Here is a 15,511-nt window from a genome sequence, read left to right as displayed (position 1 = left end):
GAGAAGTTGCCCACCAAAAGGAGGAGCTCACTACCACCTCAATCTATTGGTGTGGATCTAATACAAGGAGCTAGTGTGGCAACATCTTTTAGATTTGCCAATTTTATGAAGTTTGTTCCAACTCCCGGTTTCAAAGCACCAAGAAAAAAATAATTGATGACTTTGACATCAGGGTATTTAGGACAGCACTTCTTTGTTTTGTTAAAGGTAGTTAATAGATAGTTGCTTTGTTTAGGATAATTGTCAAAATTTTTGTTAATGTTTGCAACTCAAACATGTTAATGTTTGCTACTCAAATATGTTTATCTTTGCTATTTTTGTAATTATGCATTATGCATTATGCATTATGCATTATGCTATTATGATGTCAGATGATCTGTAATTATTTCTCTTTATGGTAACTAGTCTATCAAAAACAGGGCATATAACTGAAGATAAAAAACCAACTCTTATTTTCATTCATCCATGAACACATTACATACAACATTTTCAAAACTTCAAAGTCATAACCAATACAACAACTACAGTGAAAAAGACCACTATGCCTAAGAATTGTATCATACATTTTTTGGTCCTCACTTCAGCTTCTAATTTTTCAATCCTCCAGGCTAAATTGATTCTCACTGGCTCATTGTCAATTGCAGTTGCATCCATTCTTCCTTCATGTTCCTCTTCTTCTTCTTCATCATCAGCCTAGAGAAAAAATTTACACCATGTTCTGTCCCTAGTCTGAATATGAGATATGATAAGAAGTAAAGAACAAAAAACCACTAAACAATTTTTCTTAACAAAAACTCATGTTGTAATTCGGACAACCGAAAAAGGGCTTATTTGAGTTGGTATTTGTTTTGGACCAACAAAGCATGGGCTGGCAGCCGCACCCACAGCGCTCTGGCACCCGCGACGGTCTGCTCCGACTCCGAGTTCTCGTCGTCGATTGTGTAGAGCTTCCTTGACCTTGACTCGCACACCTAATCATGGTTTTCGTTTCAGTTCAACGAGTAACAACAACGAAGTAGGAGAAGAATGCTGCTGGGCAGAAACAAAAAGATGAAGATGGATAACGAGGTCATGCTAGAAATTAGGGTTAAAACTAGGTACAGGGACCACGTTGAGTCAACCAGTTTCAATTGCCACTTCAGCTAGCCGTTATCTACGCCAGCGTTGCATTTCAGCGCCATATCACTGCCGGTGGCAGTTAATTTTCCCGGAGATGTAGGGAGCGACGACCCTGGTGCAATTTTAACAAAGTCGGGAACATAAATGGTGCAATTGATAAGTTAGGGACTAAATTGGTACAAACCATGAATCTCAAAGATCACTTTGAGATTTAACTCTTGGAATTATCGATCCGACATGTCAAAACTTTGCATAATTTTTTTTATTAAATTTGGCATCATTTTATAAACAGCCTTCTCCAAATAATTAAATGATAGTAAGATCAAACAAAAAGATAAGAATAGAGTTGAAAATAGTTATTCAAATAAAAAGAAAAACTGAAGAGATAAATCCAAAAACTAGTATAATTGCATACTTTATTGCATGACAAAATATAAAATGTTACAATTATTCAAATTTTAATTAGACTTTAAAAATTATATAAAACAATTTTATAATAAATAATAAATTTTAATTATTATAACTTTCTTATATTTAATTTGTGTATTAATTGTAATTTATTTATTTCTTTTAAAAAATTTCACTTCTCTTCTTTAAAAAATATTAAAATAAAACTTTTTTTATCTATTTATAAAATATACACTCTCTTCCAAACAAATTACATAATTAAAATGAATTAGTTTAAAGTTTATCCAATTATAATTTTTTGAAATAGAAGACAAGAGTGAACTATATATCATATATATTTTCTTTGCATAACCAAACGATATAAAATATTTTGTTTTCGTTGATTTTCTTTCCTTTATTTTTTTTCTGTTGATCCAAACAGAGGATTAAATTGAGTTTTGACTTTTGACATCTAACCAGTTGCATCCATCTCGGGGGGAATTTCGTGCATGACGAAAAGGTAGTGGGCTGACAAATTGAAAGTTCACTTTCAGAACCAACCAAGAGGGACAAAAATGAAAATAATAATAAATTCCGGAGATTTTTTTTTAATGCAATAATTTTGGATAAACTAAAACATGATCTAATTCATAATTATTTTATAAAAAATATTAGGAATATAATAGATTTTTTTTCCCAGTAAAACTAATGAATCCTAAACCTTCGTTCTATTTTTTCTTCTTGTGTACTGCGTGTCCTTCTTATTCCAATATAATCATAACATAAATATTTAAAATATATCACTAAATAAGGTGTCCAAGTAATTTTTATTATTGATCTCAATTCTAAAATTATTCTTAGCCATTAATTTTAATCATATATATCTTATAATTAAAATTAATAATTAAAATTATTAGAACACTTGATCCTGTGATACACATACACTTGAAAGTTGAAATTAATCCAATATTTTATAAGAAATTGTGATTATAAGTTGCAGAAGATCATTAAACACTAGATACGCGTGGTTTCGTTTCCGAGCTGGAGAGCTCCCCGCAACTCACGCCGGTTCCACTCCGAGGTAGACGGTCCCTTCCACGGTGGCACCTCCTCCACCTGGCCCCATTCTTTGGATGGTGCATGTGCTGCTCTGACACCAGTCGTCACCTATCGATTTGGGTTCTTCTCTCACGCAACCTCCAATACTTTTCACCGAATCACTGAGGCAACCTTCGTTCTTGATGGATCTGTTTCAGTAGGTAATGATTTCTTTCAACCCTAGGAGCTTTGCTCTCGTCTCCAAGTTTCGTTTCGTCTTCCGTACCATACTGTGTCTAGGAGCCGTGTTCTCCTGGGAGTTTGTTCCTCGCCGTTCATCCGGTTTGCGGATTTCCCAATTTTCCGCTCAGATTCAATATCTCAGATCCCTGTGATGGATTTTGGCATCTGTTCCGCGATTGAACCAGGTTTTATTGTCTATTGTTTCTGAAATCTCTAATTGTGCAAATTTTGATGTTTTTCGGTTTCTGTTCTATGGTTAAGCGAGATTTTATTTTTTAGGGTTTGTGAAATTCCTAATCTTTCAAATTTTGTTCCGCGATTTACACTGGTTTTATTGTATATGGTATCTGAAATCCCTAATTTTGCAAATTCTGATGATTTTGTGAATGGTTTCTTAAATCCCTAATTTTGCAAATTCTCTTTCAAATTTTGTTCCGCGATTTACACTGATTTTATTGTCTATGGTATCTGAAATCCCTAATTTTGCAAATTCTGATGATTTTGTCTATGGTTTCTGAAATCCCTAATTTTGCAAATTCTGATGATTACTGGTATCTGTTATATGGTTAAGGGACATTTTCTTATCTAGGGTTTGTGAAATTCCTAATGTTCCAATTTGTGATTGTTTTGGGTATCTGTTCGATGTTTTACGCACATGTTGTGTGTAGGGTTTGTGAAATTTCCTCTTCATCCTTCTTTTTCTTCATTGTGTATACTGTCTTACACGGTTATTGTAGGTTTTAATGTCTAGGGTTTGTGGATCTGTTATTTTGCAAATTGTGTATCTATTTTGGTGGGTTTCTGGGTTCATATTCTTCATTTCATTCTTTAAAAGTTGCTGTTAATTTGATTATGATTTATGATTTGGGTTCATCTTCTTCATTTTCTTTTTTATGTTAATTTGATTATGATTTCTCCTTTTGCTAGCTGTTGAATTGTTTGTTGCATGTGGTTTGTGCATTTTATAAATTTTTGGGTTTTTCACTTCATTCTTTGGAATTTCCTGTTAATTTGATTATGGTTTATCCTTTTGCTAGCTGTTGCCACTCTCGCCTTCTTGCCTCGATTCTCTCTGTGGGTGTTGTGATCTCGATTCTTCCGTCACCACCGTGTGACCTGTCTTTCTGTCCCTTTTCTCTGTTTCTCTCTGGGTGTTGGTGTCACTCTGAAATCCTGGATCTTCAACCCAGTTTTCTTTATCCCCATCCAGTTCGTGTTTCTGGATCCTTTCTTGGATTATCCCAGTTTTCTCTATCTGGGTACATTGTGCATCAAGGTTACCGACTTCCATCGAGGTTTTCTGTCCCGAACGACCCCTCAGAACAATATTGGTATCATCATCGTGTTTTCTACGATTTGTTTGCTTTTCTTTCAAATAGAATTCTAATTTACTATTTTTATACTGTAATCTGTTGGTAGATGAAGATGTATAAGAGATCAATTGAGAATGCAGCTGGTTTTGGATCTGAAATTGCAACCCAGTTCTACTGAAAATGGAAATGGGGTCAGAAAATTTGCAAGAAAGTTAAGTTAAATAATTTTTCTTCTGACCTATTTTTGTATAAACTATGTTCAATTGTGATCGGTTTTTTCTGTCATCATTAACATTAATTAAAGCTATGTTAGTACATTTTCTAAGTTCTTCTTATGATTTGATACATGATAAATAGATCACTCCCAGTTTGGATTGCAGAAATAGTTCAAGTACTGCTAGAGGATGAGAACGAACGAATGGCACATCAAAAGAAGAGATAGCTTTGAAATTGAGTTGACTTCCATCGACGTTTTCTGTCCCAAACGACCCCTCAATAGTATTGGTATCATCATCGTGTTTTCTATGATTTGTTTGATTTTGTTCCAAATAAATGCTAATTAACTAATTTTTATACTGTAATCTGTTGATAGATGAAGATGTATAAGAGATCGATTGAGAATGTTGCTGGTTTTGGATTTGAAAAAGCATGTAGGAAGCTGTTTGGCCTCTGTGATGTTAAACATCACGAGTTAACCGGTTTACTCATGCACCAACAATCATAATTTTGAGCTGATTTTTTGCCTAATGGGGTCTTCTCTTCTGTATCCTTGTCTATGGTTAGCTATGATTATTTTGGAAATACAGCCATCAAAACTCAATTCTGTCACCTATTTAAATAGTATTGCATAGTCATTACTTTTTAACTAACTTTTTCTGCAATGAAGATATTCAAATGATCTGAATTCTCTCTAGCAATATATTTGTTCTACTATGTATATGCTAGACAGCATTTTCAGTGTATAGAATCCGACCTTAGTCGAATCAAGATAGTATGTTCATACCATTGTCAAATAATTGTAATGTTTGGAAATGTATACATGTCAGATTGGTTACTGTATTTTTATTGTATGGCAGTGCTAGGGGTTGCCTTCTTGTTCTTTGCCTTGATCATGTGCAAAATTCAGATAGTGGTTTAATGACATTATGTTCAAAAGCAGGATCATCATCTCTATGAACTTCACCATTTCAATTGTTACATATGCTCCTGAATAGTTATCAGGCAGCAGTCTTGGCAGCAGCCCCGACGATAATAGTTCCGATGGGATCAAACTAGATGAAATGGAGTATGGCAATTCCGGTTTGCTTATGGCAATACATTACAGGGTAGTGTTCCTTGATCCATGTTATATGCTATGCTAATTTTTTGGTCCTTGGAAAGAAAAATAAATAAAAGAGTTCATGTGCTTTTTGAAGCTTATGAAGAATGTCATGTTATGTTTGCTTGTTTCAGGTGGATCCCTACACAGATGAGGTGTTTGCCCAGATTGCCTTATGAAGAATGTCATGTTATGTTTGCTTGTTTCAGGCGGATCCCTACACAGATGAGGTGTTTGCCCAGATTGCCTTGCTTTCGGAGCAAAGTGTATCTTTTCTCAGCTTTGTTGTTTAGTTTTGGAAAATTATGGAATATGGTTCTTCTGTTTTGCTTGTTTTGTTTTTGGTTTTGAATATTGTGTTGTCAATTGTCATGGCAGCAAGATGAGAACGCGGTCGAGAAAGAGCCTCCACTGGCACCACGGTGACGTCCTTCCCTGCACTCTCTGTCTGTAACTAAATAAATGGAGCCTCAGGTAAATTAATTACCGTTCTTATTTCTTTTTCCATCTGATTATTTGTTATTGGCTGATTTTTTGTTATGACTATCTGTTGTTGGCTCTGATGAGTTTTTAGTCTGATTTTTTTGTTCTTGCTGATTTTTGTTTATTTGTTCTTGCTATTTTTTTAACATGGAGGGTCCGCTTCCACTGTTATAGGAGATATTGTTATGTTTATGTTTGCCTTTTCTTTATTAGCTTTGCCTGGTAGAAACCCTAGCTCATGTTAAATTTCTGTTCTGTTTTGTTGTTTTAATGGAACTATGGAAGTGTTTCTTCATAAAATTCCTCAATACCCAATTAAGGGTCCTGTTGAGAGGCAAACTAAAAAAAATATTGGTTTTAATTTTACATAGTGTTAGTTTGAATCACACTTGTTTCTGTTAAAGGATGATCAATGTTTCTGTGAATCACACTCTTCTTTCTATTATTTTCCCACCCGATCTATAATATTCCGTTTTTGTTTGGAGGGAGGAGGATCTGACGTGGAAGTGACATGGGAGCATTTTTTTTATATTCTTTCTTTTGCTTTTTTCTTTTCATTTTTTCTAATCCAAATATGTATAGCAAGAGCCATTTTACTGTGTAACATGCTTAATCACCAAATTAATCCAAATATTCCGGTTTTTTAAGAATATTTCTCCATTTAGGCTAAATATATATTTGTTCACTGTGATTTTGATCTTGTTTTCCCTTCTTCTATTTCGATTCCCTTGCGATCCTATCCTAATTTGTCTTCAAATTTTGATTTTTTCCCTCTTTTGATATTTTTTTCGGTTCTTTTGAGCATAAGCGGTGGTGCTGAAGATGATAATGGAGAACAGTGGGTTGAAGTCATTTTTTGGGAGTCTTGAGCTTATGATTATCATAATTTCTTGGTCATTTGAATTTTTCCAGATTTGAGATCTAAAAATTGCGAAAATAACGATCTGATCTGAATTTTAAGCTGTTGGAAATTTAGGTTTAGTTGGTCTGTGTGCTATTTCATGATTTTTTGCAAATAGATGGTATTTTTCTGTTTGCGTATCTTCTCGGCTCTTGGGATTTACTTTATAATTAAATCAGATATTGAGAAAGATTATTACTATATATATTTTGCTTTTTGTTGTGTAATCATGTGTTGTGTAATACCGTTTCTTATGTTTATTTCTGTGTCAGGTTGAAAAGAAAATTATCGATGAGAAAATAAAGTGATTAATTGATTTTGAATTAGTGTGGGTTGGTCTCAAATTTATCTTTTTTCGGGTGTAGCTTTTACTTTGTTTTTCAGCTCTCTTGGAGTTTCAGTTGAACTCTTTTGCATGATTGATAAAAGTTTGTAGCTTTTATTTTATTTTTATCTGGGTCAATCTTGACAAATTTTGGTAGTTAAAGGGGTGTTTTCATTTAATATGGTATGTGATTGATTGAGATTCGAGTTGGAACTATTCCAAAATCCAAAAGGCACTGTATTTGAATTTGGATGCCTTGATTTGTTAGTTTCTTGCCTTTTGGATTGATGCTTTTTTTCTTTTGATTGTTAGTTAATTCTGTGTTTTGAGAATCAATTTTATGCTTATTAGTTTGTAGGAATTCATCATTAACATTAATTAAAGCTATGTTAGTATATTTTCTAAGTTCTTCTTATGGTTTGATACATGATAAATAGATCACTCCCAATTTGAATTGCAGAATAGTTCAAGTACTGCGAGAGGATGAGAATGAACGAATGGCACATTGAAAGATCTAGCTTTGAAATTGAGTATCCCTTGACAAGAGAGTCTTCAAATGTATCTGAAACTGGCTCACTCTCCATTGTTGTGCTTGGTGCTTCTGGTGATCTGGCTAAGAAGAAAACGTTTCCGGCACTTTTTCACCTGTATCGGCAGGTTGGTGCCTTCCATTTATAGAGCAATATATCAAAGTCTTTGGATCATGTCTAATTAGCGTGTTACATAGAATTAAGGTGAAACTAAAAAGGAAAATTGATGAAGAGGATCACCATACTATTTATTCGTAATTTGTTCTTTTTGTAGATGGAATATTTTCTAATAGTTTTTTACCTTTTATTGAAGGATTTGTTTTTTATGCTTGGTGAATTTATCTTTAGGGATTCCTACCACCAAAAGAAATTCATATTTTTTGGTTATGCAGGGACAAAAATCTCTGATGATGAACTGAGAGATCGATTGCGAGGGTGAGGCTTTCTGCAGAAAGAAAAGTGCATATTCTTTAATTTTTTCCAAATATTTATAAAATACCGAAAGGGAAAGAATGGGAATCAGTTACAAGTTTCCCTTATATTCCAGAATTGAGAATATATAAATGCAGTGAGACGAGTTTATGGTTGCAATTGTTTCCCTTGAATTTGCCAAAAAAATCTTTACACTTTTTTTCAGTTTATTATTATTTTTAGACTATTTTTCCATGTAACTGATATTTTGATATACTTGCATATAGAGGTGTGGAGTTGAAGTAGGTTAGTAGGTCACATAAATTTATTGAAGTTGTCCACTAAAAAAATATTTCAAGTAATTCTATCATAATCTGAAATTTGGTAGAGTGTGATCCTCAAGAAATAAAAGTAAACAATTTTCTCATTGCCCCGGTTGAGAAAAGAATGCTTCAGGAATGCATTTCCAGAAAGATTTACCAAGTTTAGATTCAATAAAATAGGAACATTAGAAGTGCCACTACCATGTTCATTCAGAGTTAGTTAATTAACTATTAACTATAACCATGTCCTCCATCTACCTTTCAAGCTAACATCTAATTTAATTTCTAAATTTACTTAGAACGAACATAATAATTAATCCATTGTTATGTCCCACTGTTACTGATGAATTGTGAATAAAAGATTTGATTATTATTAATGCACAAATTAAACCTACTTCCTTAAAAGACTTTTAATTTGTCTTTGTTTCGAAGCAATGAAATGCTCATAGCAGAGAGGATTCAAGGCCTTATGCTGCAGTAGTTGTAGGAGAATTAGTATGTCTTCCATAGAGAAAGCAGAGTTCATCAGTCTCTGATTGGTTGCCTTTGGTGTCAAGTGTCGCACAAGTCAGAGTGCAAGAGAGACTTGAACAATTGGATAGGGAGAGAAGGCTGGAAGAGAGATGCAGGAGGCAACAGCAAAACAGAGTCAGAGAAAGAACTAAATTTGTTGTTATGGTGGCAATAGAGAAATGCTCTTATGATCCAAGAGAGGATTTTAGGGAGTCCATGTGGAGATGATAACAGCATATCACATTAAAAAAGTCAGAGATTTAGACTACTCAACTATTATATCTCCATGAACTTCAATAAGTACCATGGTTTTATACTTGAGCTTTTTCATGAGGTTTGTACTAATTTATTCTTATGATGTAATGGCATTGGTAATAACCATTCATCAAGCTAAGGCTATTGTGTGTGTTAGCCTTTAATCCACTCTCGCTTAATTGAAGTAGAAGCCACTATTCATACTCGTGCCTTTTATGTTTCCAATAGATATTATATTAGACACATGCCGCTGTAGCTACATGCAACTAAGGATTGATTAATATTTCAATGAATTATATTAGATTAGAATTAGATAGGTTTCGTTTTTTAGATAGATTTATCACAAATTTAAATTTTATTTAAAAGTTTGTTACTGGTTAATAAATTGATTACTAGACTAATCCAAATTTGAAGAGGAGAGAAGCACGTCTAAATCTCTTGAACGCTTCATTTTTATGTTTGTCAATGTTTCTATCCTCTAAAAGCAGAAGTGATTTCACCCTTCAATCCATGTTTATCAAAAGTTACAAATTCTAACTTTTTCATTCATTTTTTCACGTTGGACTGAAATTTATGTTTTACGTACCAATTATATCTTTTATTATTCATATGTTTGATATGTTTTTTATAAGATTTTTTTAAATACTCTCTTATGCATATTATTATTTTTTATAAAACTTCTATTTTTTTGTTTATATGAGTTGTTTTACTGTTATTGTTATTTCTTTTTTATATGCAATATGTTTTTTGCTTTGTATTATAATTCTAATAATTCTATTAGAGTACTAAAGAGTATTGAGAGTATTAAAAAAAGAATATTAAAATTTATTTAAATATCTAAAATAAAATTATAAGATAATATAAAATAATTATTTAAATTTATGCCTTTTTTATAATTTTTTATTTACAAGTGATTTTGAATAATATAATCCAAATAATATTTAGTTTAGAGGAGTGCTAGGGGATAGCAACTTTTGTGATTTATAGCCATCAAGTAATCATCAATGATGTTTTTAATGGTGTGGAATTACTCTTTTTTTTCGCTGATTACATGCTAGCCAGAATTTAATAAAGTTGCTGGCTCCTAAACTTTTCCTTTAGTTTATTATAATCTATTTTAAATAAAAATTACCAAACATAAATCCGTTAATACTAACTCTCACATTTGATCAAAATCAATTTTACAAAATAAATGTTATATAAACTTTTATTTGCAAATGTTAATTTAAACACACACTTGGATATCTAGCCAAATTTGCTTCAATAATTTCAAGACATAGGACCTGTTTGAAGATTAATCAAGCAAGGAATATGCTAATCATATATCTATGTATGCCAATCCAATTTAATGTTGAATGTTGCTACATAATCAATCATAGAATAGGATGACAATATATTTTATAATTAAAAAAATTTATCCACACAAAAAATGTTTAGTTTGTACATTTTTGTATATAATTTAGAATTTGAATCTTTTAAATTTAAATTTTTATTTTAGAAAATAAGATATGATTTCTCACCTTTAAATATTTTTTTTCATATTTTTTTAGTCCCACATATAAAATAAATGGTGAGAAATCATATTTTACTCAGTAAAATAAAATTCAAAATTTAGAGGATCCAAATCTTATAATTTATACTTTTCATATTTTATCACTTTTAGAAGGGTTTCAAAATTTCTTCCAAAAAATGAAGAAAATAAAAAATTTTGAAAAGAAAATATGTTAAAATATCTTTATATAATGTGTTTTATTTAATATCATGTTGTCAAACTACTGTTGAAGTATCGGATTAGAACTATTTTTATTTTTACATGTATGTTTTATTTAAAATCATTTTAAGATATTTTTAATTTTTAATATAATTACATTGAAAACTTTTTTAAATATTAAACCAAAAATATTATTTAATTTCATGGCATTTCAGATAATATGTATAAGACCTAATATATTTACTATTTTATTGTGATGTAATTGAATAATAATGTAAAAAATTTATGATATCAATACAGAAAAATTAAATTTATACTAACTTTTTATTTTTCCTTCAGTTTTTTTTTGGGTTAAATTTTTTTAGAACAATTAAAGCATATGCTTTATTAAGGCTATGTTTGATAGGTTATGTTTGATTGAAAAGAAGTGAAGAAGAAATAGAAGAGGAGAAGAGAAGAAAAATTATAATTTTTTATGTACAATTTATAAAAACAAATTTAAAATTTTTTTCTTTTCTTTTATTTTTCTTTCATTTTTCTCTAACCAAACCTAGCCTAAATCTATATTAACATAAGAATTGAATGTTGCGCAACATTTTCTTTTCAAGAAACTTTGTGGAAACTGGCCAACGAGCTATAGCTGATGGCATAATCTTTTCATACTCAACTAAGAAGTTGCAGGTTTGAACTTCTCTATCTTTGAAAAAAAAAAAACTTCGTGAAAACTGAAAGTAACGCATTTACTTTTTAACCCAAGGAGATGAGTTTAGTTTTTTATTTTTATGTCAAGCTATAAATGTATGATAGATAGATACTACATATACCATAATCAGTTATTAGTTAAATATCTTTTCAGATATATCACATCAAAAAATTTAAGCAATTTTAGTTATTATTTGGCCTTATGCCCTTATATAACAAATACTTCTGTCTTGGTTTGTAATAGTATGGGTTATTTTGAAAATTTACATATACTTCAATTTTGAAACAAATGAAAATAAAAAGTAATTTTAATCACATCTGCAAAATTTGATTTCTACAACATGAATCAATTATGGAAAATAATTTTTTTTAAATGAATTATATATTATCTATACAAATATTTCTAAAGATTAGCACTCAACTTCAAATATGTTTTTAATTTTCTTAATAATTATATATATAATTCCTGAAACTGAAAGCTAATAAAGGAGTTTTAATTTTTTCAACCAAAAGAAAAAGAAGGACTCATTTTTACCCGGAAAAGAGAATCATATGGCAACTTAAATAAAGCAATAAGCATCCAGACAAGTTGCATATAATTAAATTACTATACCAAAAAAAAATAAATTAACTTAATTATTTTTCCCTTATGAACAGAGAAAGTACTTAACAATCTCACATCGAGCAATTGTCTTATTTGGCAGCGATACGTTTATAAAGGCAGCACGTTTTAAGTTGAAATTCTTTTAGCCGTGTCGTCACATTATTATTATTATTATTATTATTATTATTATTATTATTATTATTATTATTATAGGTTTTTTCAGTTGAACTTTAGCATTATGTTTGGATCAAAGAAATTTGGGAGAAAAGAAAATATAAAAAAGAAAATATATATGTTTGGATCAATTCTTAGTAGATTTATTTTCCATATATTTTAGATTCTATTTTTCTCATGCGATTCGTATGCTATTTGTTCATTATATTGATATATATTTTCATTTGATTGTGCTATTCCTGCTCTAAAAATAATAAAATAAGTTGATTAAATGAAAAAAAGTAGGCTTATTATTAAGAGTTGTTGCATTTTTTAGTTTGTTTTTCATTGAATCCATGAACTCAAATGAGCTTATGCTACTGCTGGTCTTCTTCCAAAACAATGGATTACATTAGAGGTTAGCAATGTCTTCATATGCTTTTTTAAACTTCCATGCTTCATATCTTATTTTTTCTTTCATGTTAACTATGATTAATTGTAGGTTGATTTTGAATTTTTCATTCTTTGATTAATTATGGACTATGTTTATATCATCTTTTGTCTCCCTCTGTTTTTTTTTTGTTGTTCTTACTATGTTATTTTTCTGGTTTAATTTCTTTGAAGGCCTAAATTGTTCCCTTGTGTTATCAATTTTTTATTATTGCTTTGCACACCAAGTAACATAAAAACAAATAGAGGAGCTTTTCAACTAATTTATTTCTATTTTAACACATTAGTTCTAAATTGATTTTTGTCCAACTTTTCAATTGTTACTTTAGGTTATAATCATCAGAATTTTATATGATACATGTTCCTTATATTTTTCTATGTTCTTTAATGCAGCTTTGAGAAATGTGGAATTCCTGCTAAGTTTGTTATAATTGATGATGGATGGCAATCTGTTGGTATAAATCCTAATGGTATTGATTAGAAAGCTGATAATTATACATTTCTTTTCTTAATTTTTTTCCTTTCTAAAATTTTAAGCTATGTATTCTTATTTGTTTACATTAGTTGATCAGAATCTGGATTGGGAGGAAGCGGACTACTATTGACTTAGGGATTAAATTCTATATAGATTGATCATTAATGTAATTGAATAAGTTGTAAATGTTAATATTAGATCCAATGTGTTTTTGGTGGAGACTTACAACCTTTCTTTATAAATGTATATACTTGAAGCACGACTTTATGCCTTTGTTATGTGGTTATTTTTCATTACCTAACTTTGTTAAGAAGTGAAATAATTTGATGCAAAAATGATCATTTAATCATTTTCTATTATATGATTTTGCTGCAGCCGGGTCTTCATTCATGGAGGCCTTGGAGGGAGAATTGACCTAAGTAATCAGAAAATTTTTTTATCCTGAATTTTGTAGAATCATTCTATTTGATCAGGTTAGGTTTTGAACTGCTTTTAGCGAAAGAATTCTCCACCCTTTTAAATAATGAAACTTATTCTATATCACTGGGGTGTAATTGACGACATTGAAAAAGCTACGAGAATACATGGAGATTCTACAATGGCAGGTCTCTTTTCACCCTTTGATTGTTAATCATCGTACATTTTATCATCATTACATAATGGGCTATGCTATTTTTCTCTGTGTATTATGCGGGTATTTGGAGAATCATAGGAAAGCACACTTGCTCTTGCTTATAGCCAAGCTCACCTAGACAAGAGGTACTAATTTGCTATTATTTATCATATTTATTTTATGAAGGACCAATTAGCAGGTCGATAGCCACTATTTTGTTGTTAATCTTTTAAAATATTTTTCTATATTTTACTAGCATGATCCCAGGGAAATTTTCCTCTTAAGGAAGAAAGAGATTGACTGGTTTTATGAAGGTGGTGCTGTTGCAATAATCCGTGATAGTTGATATATATAGAGCATTCCTTTTTATTTATTTACCTGGGATTATGTTTAAATACTTCTAGCATAGTGAACTTTCATTTCGAAGTGAAGACAATTTTAACTTATTTAATATATGGAACTATGTTGAAACTTTATTTTCCAGTTTTTTTGCATATCAAAGATTTCACTTTTTCCATTAAGAAAGTTTTTCTATAATGATTTTTACACACATTGATTCAATCACATTACTTGGTTGTTGGTGTTTAATATGGTTGGACAAAACCCTTTTTATTATGAATATAGCACATTGCTATTTGGATGGCAATGTTGATGCTATGGAATTTTGTTCACAAGATTCATACCACCATGTTCTAGCTGCCTTTACATACAATCTCCAACAAGGTGATTACCCCAGTCAACATGGAAGCATTTCTCTCCTAATATTAATTGACGTTAAGTGTATATTAGGTTAAACATAGTTTATAATAAAAAGCTATTTTGATAGATTTTGAAAGTGTAAAATCAATATTATATCCCAAAATTAGGCTTGTCCTAAGAATGCTATTAATTATTAACTTTTCTTTTAGTATTTATATTACTTATTATTCCAAATACAGGTTGATTGTTTTTGTGTCATGGTTGTGGTTGAAGCATGTGATTTTTATTTTTATTATTTTTTTTGGTGTTGGTGTGTGGCATTCAATAGATAGATCGGTACCAAAAGGTGGAGAAGTCAATGGCAGAAATGCCAATGGATGAAAACAAGATCAGTATCACAAGTCAGGGAAGGGTGAACAACTACTTACTTATGCCATGACCTTGGTTTAGGATCCTCACCTTCTTCCTTTCTATTTACTCTTTCATTAGCACAGCTTGCAATACAAACTACTATTGCCTCTGTTCGTTTAGAACATTTGGTGTTGTAATTATACTCCTTTCTTTTATTCCTTGGATAAAATAAGAATTACCTTGAAATGAACTGAAAATTTACAAGAAGAATCATGCTTAGCTGCTACAGTGCGAACATTGAGTGTGTGTTATTTTTTTTTTAATTTTAAATCCAATTATGAATCTAAACTAAGTACATGTTTAGCAAATAGTTATTTTTATTTTCAGAACCTGTTTTGGGAACACATTATATTGTAAGCATTTTTGGACCTAAAAATTGTCAAAAAAAAAATGAAACTTAAATCGTGAAAAATGTATCTGGATGAATTTGACATGTTGTGTATTTATTGATGTTGTGAGGACCATTTTGTACAGGTTTTTGCTCATATTATACTGCTTGCTTCTTCATTGGAAAGGTGTTCCAATAAAATTGTT

The 15,511-nt window shown here is 30.7% G+C and overlaps 2 long non-coding RNA genes across 17 annotated transcripts; both read left to right on the top strand.

Moving 5' to 3' along the window:
• Positions 1-2,162: 2,162 nt before the first annotated feature.
• On the top strand, positions 2,163-9,364 carry LOC112791344 (uncharacterized). 16 transcript variants are annotated; one of them, XR_003197197.3, is made up of 10 exons: positions 2,163-2,972; positions 3,825-4,118; positions 4,207-4,604; positions 4,693-4,878; positions 5,177-5,425; positions 5,553-5,684; positions 5,797-5,892; positions 7,588-7,784; positions 8,050-8,092; positions 8,949-9,364. It is a non-coding gene; the product is annotated as an uncharacterized lncRNA (long non-coding RNA). The 16 variants fall into 16 exon arrangements; XR_003197195.3 differs by having other exon boundaries at positions 8,824-9,364; XR_011880323.1 differs by having other exon boundaries at positions 2,168-2,765; positions 4,693-4,863; positions 5,227-5,425; positions 8,824-9,364.
• Positions 9,365-13,880: 4,516 nt separating this feature from the next.
• Positions 13,881-15,187, top strand: LOC140183869 (uncharacterized). The gene is made up of 2 exons (XR_011880317.1): positions 13,881-14,013; positions 14,895-15,187. It is a non-coding gene; the product is annotated as an uncharacterized lncRNA (long non-coding RNA).
• Positions 15,188-15,511: the final 324 nt, after the last annotated feature.

The sequence above is a fragment of the Arachis hypogaea genome, chromosome 3 (assembly GCF_003086295.3).
Source record: "Arachis hypogaea cultivar Tifrunner chromosome 3, arahy.Tifrunner.gnm2.J5K5, whole genome shotgun sequence".
NCBI classification, from domain to species: Eukaryota; Viridiplantae; Streptophyta; class Magnoliopsida; order Fabales; family Fabaceae; genus Arachis; species Arachis hypogaea.
The sequence above is the reverse complement of the archived record's forward strand: the minus strand, read 5'-3'. Positions and strand labels throughout refer to the sequence as shown.